The sequence below is a fragment of the Lactuca saligna genome, chromosome 8 (assembly GCF_052625555.1).
Source record: "Lactuca saligna cultivar CGN05327 chromosome 8, ASM5262555v1, whole genome shotgun sequence".
NCBI lineage: Eukaryota > Viridiplantae > Streptophyta > Magnoliopsida > Asterales > Asteraceae > Lactuca > Lactuca saligna.
Genome location: NC_136424.1, coordinates 58485617 through 58502650, shown reverse-complemented (window position 1 = coordinate 58502650; position 17034 = coordinate 58485617). Strand labels below are relative to the sequence as shown.

General features: G+C 31.6%; 1 long non-coding RNA gene across 3 annotated transcripts; it reads right to left on the bottom strand.

Moving 5' to 3' along the window:
* Nucleotides 1-14101: 14101 nt before the first annotated feature.
* LOC145013101 (uncharacterized) lies at nt 14102-15877 on the bottom strand. 3 transcript variants are annotated; one of them, XR_013664836.1, is made up of 5 exons: nt 15484-15874; nt 15154-15343; nt 14921-15051; nt 14670-14771; nt 14102-14329 (listed from the first exon to the last, which is right to left on the bottom strand). It is a non-coding gene; the product is annotated as an uncharacterized LOC145013101 (long non-coding RNA). The 3 variants fall into 3 exon arrangements; XR_013664835.1 differs by having other exon boundaries at nt 14102-14771; nt 14921-15056; nt 15484-15877; XR_013664834.1 differs by having other exon boundaries at nt 14102-14771.
* Nucleotides 15878-17034: the final 1157 nt, after the last annotated feature.

Below are 17034 nucleotides of genomic sequence, written 5' to 3'. Positions count from 1 at the left end.
AAGGTGGCTTCTTTGCTTTCTTATTCATAATTCATCACATGACATATTTTTTATCTTGATTTTCTATATATTGACATGATAATAAATTGTTGTTATTCTAGGAGCCGTGAGTTTCTTTGGCAAGAAGGACACACTGCCATTGCATCAAAGGCGGAGGCATACACTGAGGTACAATTATAAATTTAAGGAATAAAAAACTATCTATGTTGTGCTTTATTGTATTTTTATACTGATATTGATAAAATAGTATTTCCTATTGTAATTAACCATTAATAAAATATTTTTGAAAAAAATCTAGTTGTTTATATCCATAAACTGGTGAAAAAATTATGTTTTACTTTAGTATATTATAGTATTATACTATTATTATATACTAAAATTGATAAAATAGGTTAATATATAATCAACTATCATATCAATATTAGTATACTTGTTGTTGATTGATAAAATGGGTTATTTTAGTGGATAAATCGATAAAATAGTTTAATAATGTATTTATTTTTATGTTGTTGAAACTCTTGAATTGTATAGGCGGCTATATGAAGAGTACTTGCCTGTCCCTATGGTGAAATTGAAAAAAAGCAAGATAGAGATGTTTGATGGTGGACTTTATACCACCAGTGTTGAGGTACTTACTAACAATAGTTTTGAAAATATTAAATGACTTTTTTTGCCCCCATCAAGTATTATAACTTATTACATTATTTATATAGTGCGCACAGGCCTTTATCCCAAATAGCGGGCGTGGTGTACAAGGTGCAACATCCCATTGCTTGGGACAAAATTTTGCAAAAATGTTTGATGATAGGAGAATTTCCATGCAAGGTAAGCTTATAGTAAATGAATCCATTAATGCTTAGAGTTTTCAGTTTGTTTCTTTAGTCAATTGGAGACAAAAAATTGGTGTTTTTGGCGTTAAATCTTATTCATCTAGGTACATATTTGTAGTATGGTGGCAAGTTTTGGTTCTAGTCGCATGTACTCACTGGTTAGTCGTTTTAAGGGTTCTTATCATGTTGCATTTGCAATATATTATGGTGTTTAGCCATGACTCTTGTTCATAATCAAAGAACCTGTAAACATTGTTATGACTTTTTGTATTTTCGATTTCAAAAAAAAAAAAACATTTTACCAGGTAAACTGAATTGATCATGCACCTAATGTGTTTAAGTTGGCTAATGAAATGTCCAGAGACTTCAAATTGCTATATGAAAATGAGGTTCGTTTTAATTTCATACTTATTTTATTTTATTTTCATTGTGTTAAAAGATTTAGATTGGAAGGTAGCGACTGGGAAACTGGAATATATAAGTTATGTGGGTTTAAAAGAGTTAATACAAAAGTATTGTTGTGTGATATGTGAATGCAAAGTGTCACACATACTGTCTAATTCCCCTATTTTTGAAATCCTTGAAGGTGGCTGTTTTGTCTTACTTGTGCTCCTCAGAAGGTTAATGAATCAGAAGGCCTTGAAAATATTTTACAGTTTATGAATAAAATTTATGAACAAACAAGTCATTTTTTGGATATAGTGAATGTTTTTGAAGGGAAAAGAGTATTGGGAACTAGTTGCAGATAAGGTGAGTTTATTCTCTCTTTCTTTAATTATGTCCAGATAAATTGTTTTCAGAAAAACTTTATGAACCACCACCATCATCCACTATTCCTCTGCTTGTTCTGTTGCAGATAAAGTGAGTTTATTCTCTCTTTAAAGTTTTTAAGGATATGAGCTTTGTATAAATTTTTGGGTTAACTATGAGAAATAGCTATATATTTTTCACTTGACCTTCCTGTATACTTTGGTGATGCTGGTAGTCGATAGGTGAACCCCACCCAATTTCTATCACAACAACAGCAACAAAACAAAAACACATTTGTAAGAAATAACACTATACTTTTATTGATTTATTATTATTTATTTTTTTCATTTTTCAGGTTCATAAATTTGGGGCAGAAAGGGCATGTGCTGCTGCATTTATGTCTTTTTCACAGCCTATCAACTGATACCGTTGATGTTTTTCTTGGATTCCAAAAGGGAGAAAAGTGGATGGCAATGATTCCTTCATGTTTAATGATGTATTTACTGTTATTTAAGAATGTTGAAGCTGGTGAGTGGATTTCTCTAAAAATCTAAGTATTATATAATACAATTTTATATAAATGCTTTGAATTATAAGAATAAATAGTACTTAAAAAATTATAATATGTTGTCACAGGCTGCATGAGATGCTGGAGTCCTTAGAGAAGCTAAGGGCAAACTAGAGAAGTGAGTTGAAGATTATATTTTTTTTTTATATTTCTTGTATCTAATTAGTTTGTAAATTTTTGTTACAACTTCTATTGATTTGTTTTATCTTTCCATAAAACGATTATTTGTATGACATTAAATTTTATGCAATGGATTGTATCTTTTGTATATGATATTTTATTTTCTATTATGAGCCATTAATAATTTGAAAATTAGTAAATCTATATATAATATTTTTTTAACATTTAAAACTATGATACGCAAAAATGTGTGTCATCTTCATTTATGACATGACCTTTCTTGACAAGGGCTTTAATGATACACAATGCCAGTCGTAAATGCGCGCCGTAAGGTTATGACACGCAAATGTGTGTCATATTCCTTTATGACAGTGCCTTCCTTGATACACAATGTGTGTCGTAAATGCACGTCGTAAATGCGTGTCGTAAATAGACGACGCGCAAAAGCGTGTCGTCTCTTGTTATGACAAGGCCTTCCTTGACACGCATTTGGGTGTCGTCTGAGCGTCTTACAACACGAATTGCACGTCGTAAAAGGTTGTTTTTCTAGTAGTGCTTCTTCGTTATAAATCCGATTCTGACGATCCTTATATCCATGAAGAGGTAACAAGAAGCTCGAAGCTTTAATCAACTCATTCATGCCTTATAATTTCCTGATAAAGCATCCAATTTCCATAAAAGCTCGAGCTGACATATTACCAAAATACCCTTTGGATCAAAAACACAAACTGGACACCCGAATAATCCAAATTACATCATCCACCTCCAAATAAGTCAAAATCTCAATTCTTCAAGGGTCCTAAATCTGCTAATACCCACTCGTTGATCACCACCCCGAAATGAGAAATGATTCGAAACAGGGCGTTACATCTTTTTTGCTATGATGATCACCTACGTGCATATCGATGTGAGTTTTGCCTCAATGTACTCGTAGGTCGAAGGCACCAATGTCGCCCCACTAGTTTTGGTTATCTGTTAGTATAGGGATGCCTTAGGGACTGTATATAGTCATGTAGGATAGAATGAGGACTCTTCATCTAAGATCTCTTACCTGTGCCTTGTTTGGTTGTTGTTCTAGAGTAGGATCACCTGTCCGGGAGACTATCTCACCTCTGAGTATATACAACCATACATTCCTTGGGTTGTTGATATTTAATATGCCGCTATGCTTTAGTGATCTGTTAGACCTGTGTTCTGGTATCAAGTATCGTACTATGTTGTAAAGATCTATTAGATTTGTCTCCTGATATTGATTATGCTGCTTTGTTTTTATAATCTGTAGAACTGTATGTTATATGTGTTTGTTGGTTATCATCTATGGAGTGTCCTTAGGGACTGTTTGCAGTCATGTATGATAGCTTGAGACCTCTTGGTCTAGGCTCTCTTGCATTTTCTTTGTTTGGTTGTGGCTCTAGAGTATGATCATCTGTTCTGGTGGCTATCTCACCTTTGGTTACTTTCGGTTACACATTCTATGGAGGTTAGCTGGTACCCGGATTGTATATTGTAAAAGTACTAGTAGGCGGTAGTTAGTTGTATGATTGTTGTTTGCCTGTAGTGTATGCCTACTTGATCATGATTGTTATATGTCAACATGTTGTGTTTGGTTTGGGTTGAGGTGGTCCTGCTTTGTATTGTAAGCTAAGATACCCGGTGCGTGCTGACTGTAAGTCTTAGGCACGGAACCTCGAGAAGAGCGATAAGGTTGAGGTTATAGGCCAACAAATCTGGGGTATTCCAGCCCGATGGCTGATTAGACCCGTTATATATTGACATTCCAACTTGGGGTATTCTATCTTGTGGATGACTGGACCCATAGGTTGATTGGCCCTGGGGTATTCCAACCCGATGGTTGACTGGACCCGGCATGTTTGATTGTATATGTTATCCGTTTGTATGATGGTATTTTGGGGGAAACTCGCTAAGCTTTATGCTTACCTAGTTGTTTATTGTTTCATGTATCATCTGTGGCTATGGGAAGGCAAAGCAGGATTGTACACACTCATCAACAACATTAAGGATTTCCCATTTTCTATGATACTCTGATTTTAATAAATGTAATTTGGAATGAACGGTTTTCTTAATAATTGATTTATAAATTGGGAAGTGTTACTTTAATAAAAATGAAACATTTTGATTGTGAAAATGAGACGTTACACATAGGGTGCGTTGGATGTGGCCTTGAGATGGTATACTTTTATATATATGGTAAGATTTTTTTTTGTAGGAAGATAGAAAGTTTTTTTTGGCATATTTTTTGAAGAAAAAAAAAATGAATCACTTGATGAAATAAAAAATAACATGATTCATAAAAAATAATTTCTGAAAAAACATTTCAATAATTCATTTTTACGATGATTTTGTTGATATTTATTAAAAATGTCATTAAAATGATTTTTTTATATACTTAAAAATAAATCATAAAAATATTTTTTTTTTCTTGTGAATAATCTTCTTTTTAAGTCCATCTCATTTGTTTGCTAAAAAAAAATGATATCAAAATGTACGGGGAAGAAGTTACTTTAAGAAATGGTTGAGGGTTCTATGTACCAAAGATGTTTGACTAAAAAAATAAGGTTAGAAGTTTGACTAAAGATCAAGGTTCTAAAAAGTTCGTTATGGCTCCGCCATGGCACGTCACGACTCCAAGGCTTGCACCTTCTGTCAAGTTTTGTCAAAACGCCGTCTTAACTGATATATGTTTATAAAAATGAATAATAGTTGAAAATACATATAAAAATATTAATTTTATAGAAAATTATCGTCTTAAGTCACGCCTTACAAACGCCGTGACTCGCCAAGGCTCAGAAAAGCTTGAGACTTGATATTGCCGTCAAATCACGCCTTACGTTATTTAGAACATTGCTAAAGATGCCTAATAAAATTTAACGGGTTTGGAGGTTGCGTGGATACATGCCGATCTATTAATAAGCGATATCCATCATATGTTTTAGGTATAAAAAACACAAATATATTCATGCGACTTTATTTAAGCCAAAATATGATAATTGATATTGATTACAGAGAGAGTTCACTTTTGAGAGGAAAAGCAACATTATACTTTTAAGAAAAAAAAACCGTTCTTATCTGGTATAAAAACTTAAAAAACATATTTTTATTGTAGCAAAAAGATTGAGAGTTAAGGTAATTAATTATGTACACCATTCGGAGTACATTTGTGCAATGTATGTACACCGTTCGGAGTACATTTGTGAATCAATTATTTAACACAAAATTTTTATTTTTGTGAGACTTTTGTTGTTTCAAAATTTTAATCATTGAAACTTAATTTAAATGTTAAAAAGGTATCATCTTAACTATTTTAATAAAATAACACTAGATTAACGCCGTCCCAAGAAAAAAAAAACTAAACTAGATCAACAGTTATATTTTCATTATAAATCATATAAAATAAAAAATTACTTAAAACAATAGATGATATTTTCTAATTGATTTTAAAATCATCATAACTTACATTGAAAAGTTATCAGATTGATGGTTTTTAACTGATTGACTACAACAATAAATAAATTTAAGATGTAATAAAACGTCATGCACAATTGTTTCATATCAACCCACATACTAGAATCTAGAAGTCATTGGTATCATGAGTTTTTATAAAACTATTTAGTATAAAATTTGTTATGTCATGGTTAATAATAATGATTTTATTTAGTTATTTTTAATAACATATATTTGTTATTATTTACACTATATAAATATATCCTTACGCAATAATATGTGGGGATTCACTTATATAATTGTTGTTCTTGAATGAATATTAATATCTCCTGATTTTATAAATAATTATGTAGTAGATTACAAATCTTTAGTGTTAGTCTAAGAATCATTTATGTGTGGAGATGAAAACTAACGTATAAATCATAAAATTCAAAAGGCTAGTAAAGACGGGTTTGATTGATATTAACAATGTTTACTTTTATTTTAAAATTATATGACAAGATGCTTCCACAACGACCAATTTCTTGTAACGTATAAATCAAGAAACTTGGTTGCAATCAATCAGTTGTTTGCATATAAATGGAGAATTTTTTTTTTTTTTAACATTAGGAAAAATAGATGAAATGTATAATGGCACTTTTTGTGGAGATGTCAACAAAAGCAAAGGTGTAGAGGGAAGTCAATACCTATGATGCTACTTCAATCATAAATTTTGTTAAATCTTTTAACAGAAGTAGTTCAATATGCGTTCCTTTAAGCAATTGAGTAAAGAACCATGAGTATATAATTCAATCTAGAAAATAAACAAAAGGTAACAAGCGTCTCTGTTTCGTCTATCCTTTTTCAATATAATATCTTATTTTAAAAATTATTGTAAAATAAAATAATCTATAAGAAGAATGATGGTGTGGCTTTGACATCACGGCCTCACGGACACTCTAAAATATGGGATGATTTGTCTTTTGAATGCTTTCACTTAACATCTTGCTTGAAAGCAATCTGTATTTTGCAAAGACAAGGGATTTTTGTCATTACCTTTTCTGTTAACAATTATGACATATAAATGACAATATAAAACTTTAATGGTACGACAATTGTAAGGTTTGATTATTGGTCACCTGAGAGTTGAGACCAATAGATTATGTTTAGTTTTATTTTTATAAAAAAAAAATTGAACATCATTCATTTGTTAAAATTCTTATTGATGAAAATCCTACAAGAGTTTTATACAAGAAAATGCTACAAGGGTAATAAAGTTTTAATTTTGTCCACGTAAAGTCCTTAATGTTTTTTTTATACATATTACATTAATATAGTTGTTATAAACCATTTAAAAAGGATAATAAAGTTTTAATTTTGTTCATATTAGGTTTCTAAAATTTTTTTGTACATATTATACCAAAATGATTATTATAACCGTTTAAAAAAAGGTAATAAGATTTACTGTGTTCATATTATGTTCCTACTTTTAATAATTTTATCATTTCATCTAACTCTTTTACAATTTATATTAGTATCTAGTTAGATAGCTTCATTATTTCATCTTTTCATTTTAGTCGTCCATTCACCACAACAACGATTTCAATCGAAAGGTTACACAACAATTTTTTTTTTTCATTTTTATGAAAAAAAAAGCTAATAATAACGAAAGTCTTAATGATTAATACTATGTTTGGCGTCACAGCTAGCTTATAAGCTAGTTTATTTTTCGATATTTTTTAAGTTGTAATATTTTCGATATTTTTTAAGTTGTAATATTTGGCAAACCAAAAAGTAGCTTATAAACCAGCATTTTAAAAAGTTACTTAGACTACTTTTTTAAAAGTTTTTTTTTTATTATTTATTTATAATTTTCAAACACACCTCTTAATTAATTAAGAAAACATATTTTTTAAATGTCATTATATTAATTTCGGATAGCTTATAAGCCAGTAACAGAGCTAGAGTCAAAATAAAAGAGTATCCCTGACAAGTAATAAGGTATCCCCGATAAGTAATTGCCTATTGGGATACCCAATTGGCGGAGCCATTACTTATCAGATATATCTTAGTATATTTCGGGGATACTCTATTATTTTGACCTAACTCTGCCACTGGCTTACGTAACATTTTGATTGAAACCGTGGTTGTGGTGAATGAGCGACTACAATGAGAAGATGAAATGATGAAGCCATCTAACTAGATACTATTATAAATTGTAAAAGAGTTAGATGAAATGATAAACATATTAAAAATAAGGACCTAATGTGGACACAATTAAACTTTATTACCCTCTTTAAATGGTTATAACAACCATGTTGATGTAATATATACAACAAAAGACGTTAGGTACCTATTGTGGACAAAATTAAAACCTTATTACATTTTTTAAACGATTATAACAATCATATGGGTAAAGTATGTACAAAAAAAATCTTAATGACCTAATGTGAACAAAGTTAAAACCTTATTACTCTCTTAAGTTATTAACCCACGAATAAATGAGTTTAGTGAAAACTTACAAATCAATGATAATGTTCTTACATCACTAACAATAACTTTTTAATGGAACTTTTTCATTAAAACCTCATATTTTGTCCACCGTAAAAGAGTTTCTTCAATTGTTTTGTACAGGTGGTGTGGTCGCACAAGACCTCAAATCATAGAGGGCAATCGATTGAATATTTCTCTTAATCTTATATTACTAAAAAAATAAGAAGAAAATAATAATAATATGTTAAATAGAGAGTATTTGGATCGTACTAATATTATTCATGTTACTTGTAATAAAAATCAGGTTTGTTAAATATATTATATATCAATTAGAAATCAATTAGAAATATATTATATATCAATTAGAAATCAAACTTCAAATAAATATACATTTACACTAAATCTCAAATAACCCAACTACAATTTAAAATTGTATTTCAATATATAATTATATATACATTTAAACTAAATCTCAAAAACCCAACTAAAATTTTAAAAATTGTATTTGAAGTTTAAGGTCAAATTAAATACATGACAAAGGTAAATGTTTTAATTTTGTGGAGGAATAAAAAAAAAAGAATTAGTTAAAATGGATAATTATAAAAAGGGACAAAATATCATCATAAATAATAATCCATTCAGTTGAAATATATATATATATATATATATATATATATATATATATATATATATATATATATATATATATATATATATATATAATCAAAGATAATACAATTAAAGTTGATAATATTTAATATAATAAGGAGAAACATATAGAAGGTGTAACATTAAACGTGAATTAAGTTGATAAAGTTGTAAACACAATCTAAGGATGTACATAGACAAAGAGTAACTCTAATATGGAACTACACATATTGATGAGATAATGACTAGTACGAGGAGCACTTATTAAGTATTTATAGATTATCGAGAGCATGACTTTGGAAGGCTTTGAATTGTCCTTGAGCCATAACTTTTGATTTAAGATTTGATATGACATTTGTTGAGATAAATAATAAAATAATGTTTTTTAAGAAAATATTTATTAACGAGAGTAGCGTTGCCTCGTCAAAACTAGTACACGAATATTGACCTGAAGAATCATTTTTATGATTCATTATTTTATGTACATAATTGATCAACCTATTGGTTCTTTGAATCAAATGTTTGAGCAACATGAGAAGTATAAAAACATTTTTGGTTTTTTATTCTCAACATAAAGTTGAAGTCGCTCATTATTGATGAACTAAAGGTAAGCTGCAAAAATCTTGAAAAGAGTTTACAAAATGGATGTATCTCAAAGATCGATGGTGACGGCTAGAATTGTTACAAAAAATTACTAGCTTAACATAATACAACTATCTCATACTGAATTTCTTAAAAAGATAAATATTTTATCTGGTTTCTTTTCTAACATGCTTAATATTATTGGCAGTTCTTATTACAATTCCATTAACGGAAATAAACTTTTCAAAACTAAAACTTTTATAATATTATTTGTGACATACTATGACTCAAGAAGTATAAATATTTTGGCTTTGATTTCGATTGATAATTAATTTCTTGAGAATATTGATTACGAAAATATAATAAATGAATTTGGTTCCAAGAATTCTAGAAGATCAATGTATAGAAAATGATAATGCACATACTATTTATCTTCATTTAGAAAGTTGTTGGTAGCATTTTTCAATTTATTCATAATGAGTGAAAACCCATATATTATGCTCGGGTAGGAAATTTATGAGATGTTGGTTATCAACTTTTATGGTTTGAATTTAGCGGTAAGAAATTTACTTAATAATATTTTATAATTTTTTTTATTGGGCCTCGAATTTAATTTTTTGTATAAAGACTCCAAAATGTAAAGATCGTATACTGAGAACATACGAGTCACACGCAATCATTAAAAAATAAAATGACAAGAGTTTGTAAATTAAGAAGTTATTTTAAAAACTTTTGTTTGAAAAAACTTCTCTAATAGCTACTCCAAAATTTCAAAAGTTTTTATTTTAATTTTTGTTTAGAAAAACATCTGACAAATCTCCTATTGTGAATTCCCTTGTAATATTTATAATCAAAGTTTTTTCCGCACTAACAAACTTTTTAGAATTGAAAACAAAAATCTTACAAAAGTTTTTTAAAACCAAAGTTTATTCAAAGAACTTGTTAAACAAGCTCTTGCCAAGAGTTTTTTCAACATGTGTGTAACACCCGGAATCTTGAGGAATAATTGTTGGGAATAAATCCCCTTTCTAGGGTTGGACACGACGTGTCTAGATTTTGAGAAACATGGCTTTCATTAAGGCTAACACGACGTGTTATGCCTTTACACAACATGTTGGTGGTTGGTGGAGAAAACCCTAATTTTATATCATACATAAAGACCATAAGTCCTCATGGCTGGCCTCTTTACCAACCTCCATTACCACTAAAACCCTAAAATCATTCTTTAAGTCTCTTGGTGGTGTTCTTGAGCTAGTAACAAGTTCTTGGTGCTCATTTTTGGTCTTTGTGAAGGAAGAGGGGATCTTGAAGTTGTTTTGCTTGGTGAAAAGGCTTTGGATCTAAAATCATCATCTTATGGGAAAGCTTTCTGAGGTATCAAGTTTTCATATTGTCTTATAGATGTTTAGATCTATTCATATTGTGCTTTGTTGTGCTTTTGGTCCTTTTTTGGTTGATGAGAGAGTGAAGTTGTTTAAGGGCTAGTTATTCTAGATCCGAGTTTGTATTTGAATCCTTGAGCATAAAGGTCCAAGCTTTATGAGATAATGGGTTACATGCATGCATTAAGATACTTATTAATCCCCTTTTAAGCTTAAGAGCTTCATATAGACATGCATGAATGTAAAGTTGGCAACTTTATGTGGCTTTCCATCTCAAGGAAGTCAGATATATGTTTTGGGGTTATGTCTTTTATGGATTAAGTGCTTATTGGTTAAGCCCTTGCACTATTAAGCTTTATGGATTTAGTTTTGAACCTTTTTGGGTAGTCTATATGGATAAAGTTAGAAACTTTATCCTTTTGGACCACATGATGCGCTAGATCTGAGCTTCGAAGCTCTTGGTATCAAAGAAAACTACTTAACGTGTTAAGCTGTTGGATCTCGAGCGAACACGGTGTGTTCAAGGGGCAACACAGCGTGTGGCGGGGATTTTTCCCGACTGTTTGAATGCTGGCGGAATACGGCATGTCCAAGGGGCAACATGACGTGTTTGGTCAACATGGGTTGTTGACTTTGATTTTGACCAGAAGTTTGATCTGGGTTAACCATGGGATATTTTAGGCTATGTTTAGGCCTCAATCTGGGCCAAGCTAGATAAGGGGTAAAATGGTATTTTTACCCTATGCATGGATTGAAGGATATAAATTCATTTCCAATTGTTAATTGGGTGTTAATTTGTATTGATAGTTTTGAGGATTGGCGGTCCAGCTATCAGAGATTATCAGTGTGATTTAGCAGTACGAGGTAAGTCTCTTCACTATTCTATGGGTCGAAGGCACCAATGCCGACCCTATTGGTTTATGTATTGTAGGAAGACTAGGGGTTGACCTTTGGCATTTGTATGAAAGACCCGTAGGTGGCTCCTGACAAATATGTATGCAAGACCAGAGTGTGGACTCTGGAAGTTAAGTAGATATGCAGTTGTAGATTATATGCTAGTTGTCTTTGTGATGCTTGCATGGAAGACCAGGAGGTGGCTCCTGACAATTGTCTATAAGACCCAGGGTTTTGGCCCCCGACCTGGCAAGGAAGCCTGTGATATGGCTCGTGGCATAATGTCACACGCCCGACTGAGGCGGCGGAATACGCCGGGATGTACGACATAGTTCATGGATCACAAGCAAATTGAATATACATCACAAGTTAAAACAATAACAACATAGCAGTTACATTCCACTTTAAGGTTTGAACACAAGGTTCATAATAATAATTAATTCATAAACTTGCCTTACCACATAGGCCAATATAATAAAAACTTAAATAAAACTAGGTTGCTTGAAATCCATGACTAATCTTCCGACTGAAAGCTTGGTTACTGATATCCTGAGAATACATGTAGTTTTGAGGGTCAACACAAGGTTGGTGAGAGTTTACAGGTTTACTGCTAACCGTAGTAATGATACTTTAAAAGACTAAAAAGTATTCCTTTTGTAGTTTAAACCATGTTTTAAAATGTTTGATAAAAGAGAAATTATAAGTAAATCCATACTTAAAATATTTTATAGATAGAGAAATTATAAGTAATCCATACTTAAAATGTTTGATAATCAAAGAAATAATGAGTAAATCCATACTCAAAATGTTTGGTAATCAGAGAAATCATGAGTAAATCCATACTCAAAATGTTTGGTAATCAGAGAAATCATGAATAAATCCATACTCAAAATGTTTGATAATAGGAGAGATTATGAGTAATTCCACACTCAAAATGTTTGGTTATCAAAGAATCCATGAGTAAATCCATACTCAAAATGTTTGGTAATCAGTGAACCGTGAGTAAATCCATACTCAAAATATTTGGTAATTAGATAACCGTGAGTAAATCCATACTCAAAATATTTGGTAATCAAAGAACCGTGAGCAAGGTTCTAAAAAGCTCATCATGGCTCCGCCATGACGCGCCATAGCTCCAAGGCTTGTGCCTGCTGCCAAGTTTTACCAAAACACCGCCTTAACACATATATGTGTATAAAATAGAATAATAGTTAAAAATACATATAAAAATATTTACTATATACAAATTTGTCGCCTTAAGTCACACTTTACAAACGGCGTGGCTCACCAAAGCTTGGAAAAACTTGAGGCTTGACATTGCCACCAAGTCACACCTTACATTATTTAGAACCTTGACCATGAATATAGGATGGTCCTTGATAAAATAAATGATTTCTAGGTATCGAGTATCGACTTTGTTAAAATCATCCCCAAATGACTAATATTGTAATCCATTTCCAACACCGGGACTGAAAATGCACATTTTAAGCCTAAGTTGAAGTTTTAGGACTTCAATTGTTAAAATTTTCGAAGGAGGGCCTGATTAAATTAAATGGAAGTTTGGGGTCAAATTCATACAAGTCTGAAAGTTAAGGGTTTATTTTAAATAAAATTAATCACTGTTTGAATAGTGCCATCTTCTTTCTACCAGTTACGATTTCACAAAGAGAAATCATAAACATGACCCAGGTACAAGGCTTCATCGTCGACTGGTCAGTTTTCGGACTCCACAAAATCAAAACGGATAAACGATAATGGCGGTGATTGATTACTCACAGTGGTGTGGTCGGAATTTCACAGCAGTGGCGGCAATTTTAATTTTTTTTTTTTTATTTTTGATATTGAAGGTATAATCATTCCCAAATTCATAAGAAAGATTTAAATAGACAATAGTGGGTAAACTAACAACAAACGCAACCCCGGGTGGTGATGGCCTGGTTGTGTCTGACAGCTTACTCCGATTAGTTGCATGAGAGGGAGAATCACTATGGTTCCCGGTGGTTACACAGCAGCAACACCACCCATGGTGGTGGTGTTTCTCGGTAGTGCAGGAAGAGTGATGTAGGTTGTGGAGGAAAAAGTTCCGGCAGCAGTTGGTGGTGTTTTGAGGCTTGTTTGACGGAATTTAATGGCGGGGATATAAGGTGGAGGTTGTGGTGGATGGATTCAATCATTCAAAAGGAAGAGACAATTACTTCCTTTTTCATGTATAACCACAGTGGACCAGGAAGAAAATGGATTCATCGATTTTTCTTTATCAAACAAGTTGACTTTTATATACTAGTTATGTTTTGAGGTCCATGGAGGATAATTTGGGTACTTCTTGTACTATTGTTTAAAGGATATTGTGCTAATAACCAAAAAACGTGTAAGTACAAACCTATAAATGGGTGTATTTTTAATATACAATGCATGAATAAGAAAAAGAAAGAGAAAGTACATTGTTATAATCAACAAGTAAATGAAAGCCTATTGTTATTTGCTGATATGATTTTTTTCACCTTAGAGTACTGTAGGGATATTGAGGTTAAGCGTGAAATACCATTTTTGATTTCTTTATTCAAGGTTTTAACCACTTGTTCCTTGGTTGCCTTTGATCTTTATTCTCGGTTTGACATGACCTACAAAATGAAAAATGAATTAGAAAGGATCTAGGACTTTAAAAGCTTTTTAGCTCCTGCAACGATGCAATGAAACCCACTTTTGTTTTTTAAAGAAATAACATACTTTCATTAATTTTTTTATTATAGCATCCAACATACCAAAATAGCTTCTTTTTGAAGTGTTATCATGGAATTTCTAAGATCAGTTAACTTGGTTTCTATTTTTCTAGATTTTAAGACACTCTATAGTAGGATTTCTTAACTTTGTTTAGCGCTTTATTCTTCCAATGTGTAAATAAACATTCATCTTAATTAAATTCAGTTAAATGTATTTCAATAATAATAAAAAAAAGGATACATATGCGTTGACTTCTTGGCGTAGGCTATCACAATTGTGAGCCAAATGGCGATCATCCTCCAATGGAGCTCCTCTAATTGATGCTCTTAGTGGCTCACACACCTACAAATCATTATAAAATCTAAAATGAAGGTTGCTGTGACATCACAATGACAGGTTTTAAATAAAAATGGCTACCTAATTGTTAAGTATCTCAAGCATAAGTGATTACTATGTAAAAAAAAAGAAGAAGAATAATCCAGAATATTCACCTGTTAACTTGATGCTCTAAACTGGAGAAACTTGAGAATGTCAGAGGGAAGGTTGCATCTGGCATTCGTAATGATTACACAAATCACAATTAAACGTGTGTTGTCCAATCTGTGTGGTATAAAACTTGTAACTGCCCTTCACATAAAATCAATTGTCCAGATAATCAGTGATATTTAAAACATTTTCCTAACATTAATCGTAATTTAAGCGAACTTTAAAAAAATAAAATCACCTAGATGAAATCTGATTAGTGCTGTCCACCAATGTTACCATAATCATGAGCAAAGTCGATACCAATTTCATAATTTGTAGAAAAGTTGCTGAATTGATCATAGAAAAAGCACCAATAATCAAATAATTTGACTCTAGAAAAGGCATCAATAATCGAAATAGAAATCCAATCGTTTGCTCCCAGACTCGCCCTAATCACACAAAAAAAAATCAAATGAACATGAATTCGAACAAACCTAATTCCAAATCCTTTTGTACACTTAAGAGATGCATTAGATATTAGGATTTGGACCATACATTTAGGAAAAAGTAGGTTTTTAAGACTACTAACCGAATATAAATCACCGTTTCCTTTTGTACACTCAATAGAGGCAATAGATGGATTTTGTTTCTGCATCGAAATTTGAAATCTTGTGTCTTGAGGTCGTTTTTTGTGAGAGAAAGAAGAAGAGAATGCGGGCAGAAAAGGAAACGGTGCTTGTTGAAGGAAGTGATGTTGATAGCGTAGACCGGTAGCGGGGGAATTTGGAAACGGTGGAGGTAGTGATGTAAAGGGAAAGCCCGAAGATGATGGTGGTGTATTTGGTAGGTGTCGTATGAGGGAAGCCAATCGACTGAATAAAGAAAGAGAAAGAAAAGACGACCGATCAAACGGGTCTCTGTGGGCAGTGGAACGGTTTCACTTAAGTGGATTTCATCTTTGCCTCGGAAACATGTCTTCCACCAACACTATCACACGCATTGTACGCGCTCTCAAAATAATAAGGTTTATATATATCTTTACTACTTATAAAAGAAATCTAACTATTTCTATAAATAGATTGAATATAATAATATTATTTTTTTAAGACGTCCAAACTATTAAGCTTGAAGTACAACCCATTTATAATATAATAATATTAAAACTTTAACCATATCCTTTATCCCTTAAAAATCTCGTATCAAATTAATAGAAGAATTCATTTGCAAATTAAACCCGTCAATCTCAACACTTTAACCATTTGAAGCGGTCAATGTCAACAATTTATAGAGGATCTCTTATCTCACATTGGTAACAAACAATCTCATAACATCTATCTTCGTAATCCCTTCAAAGTAAGAAATATACGCACACTCTCTCGAAAAACCCTAACCAGTAACCAAGACAGTATAACCACCACCACCACAGCCGCTCTGCCTCCTTTCGCCTTCAATCAACCACTATCACGACTACCGCTCTTTCTCTCACCCACGACATGAACTTTCTTTTGGAACATAACATTTTTCTTTAAAAAAATATCGTTGAAAGAAGCTATTTGTCCCCGCCGCTGTGCGCGGGTAACGGCTAGTATATATATATATATATATATATATATATATATATATATATATACACACACACACACAAACCGTTTACTCGTGCCAAGCGACGGATGCAAATAAAATATTTCAAAAATTAGTTTTTTGAGACGATTAGTTATTTTGCACATATAGTTTACTATATCTAAATAATTATCAATAAGAGTTATGCTAGAAAATATGAAATCAATTAGAATAAAAATGAAGAGTTATGATTGTTTACAAATGTGTAGAACACATGATTGATTGTACATTATTAATCGTCAAACACTGTTTATGCACAACATTTAATGTTTAGACTTCAATGTCTTTGAAGTGTTCATCAGGCTTCTGTAATACTTTTGTATTGACATACGATATTACTTTGGACAATGCCACATAAAGTTGGTCATGCGAGAAATCTATTCTCGAAGATATACACCTACATTTGGAAATTGGAATTGTTTGACCTTGAGCTTTATTGATTTTCATCGTGAAACATATTCGAATTGGAATGTGTTCTCTTTAGCTTGAATGAGAACATATTTACCAACAACTATTTCGG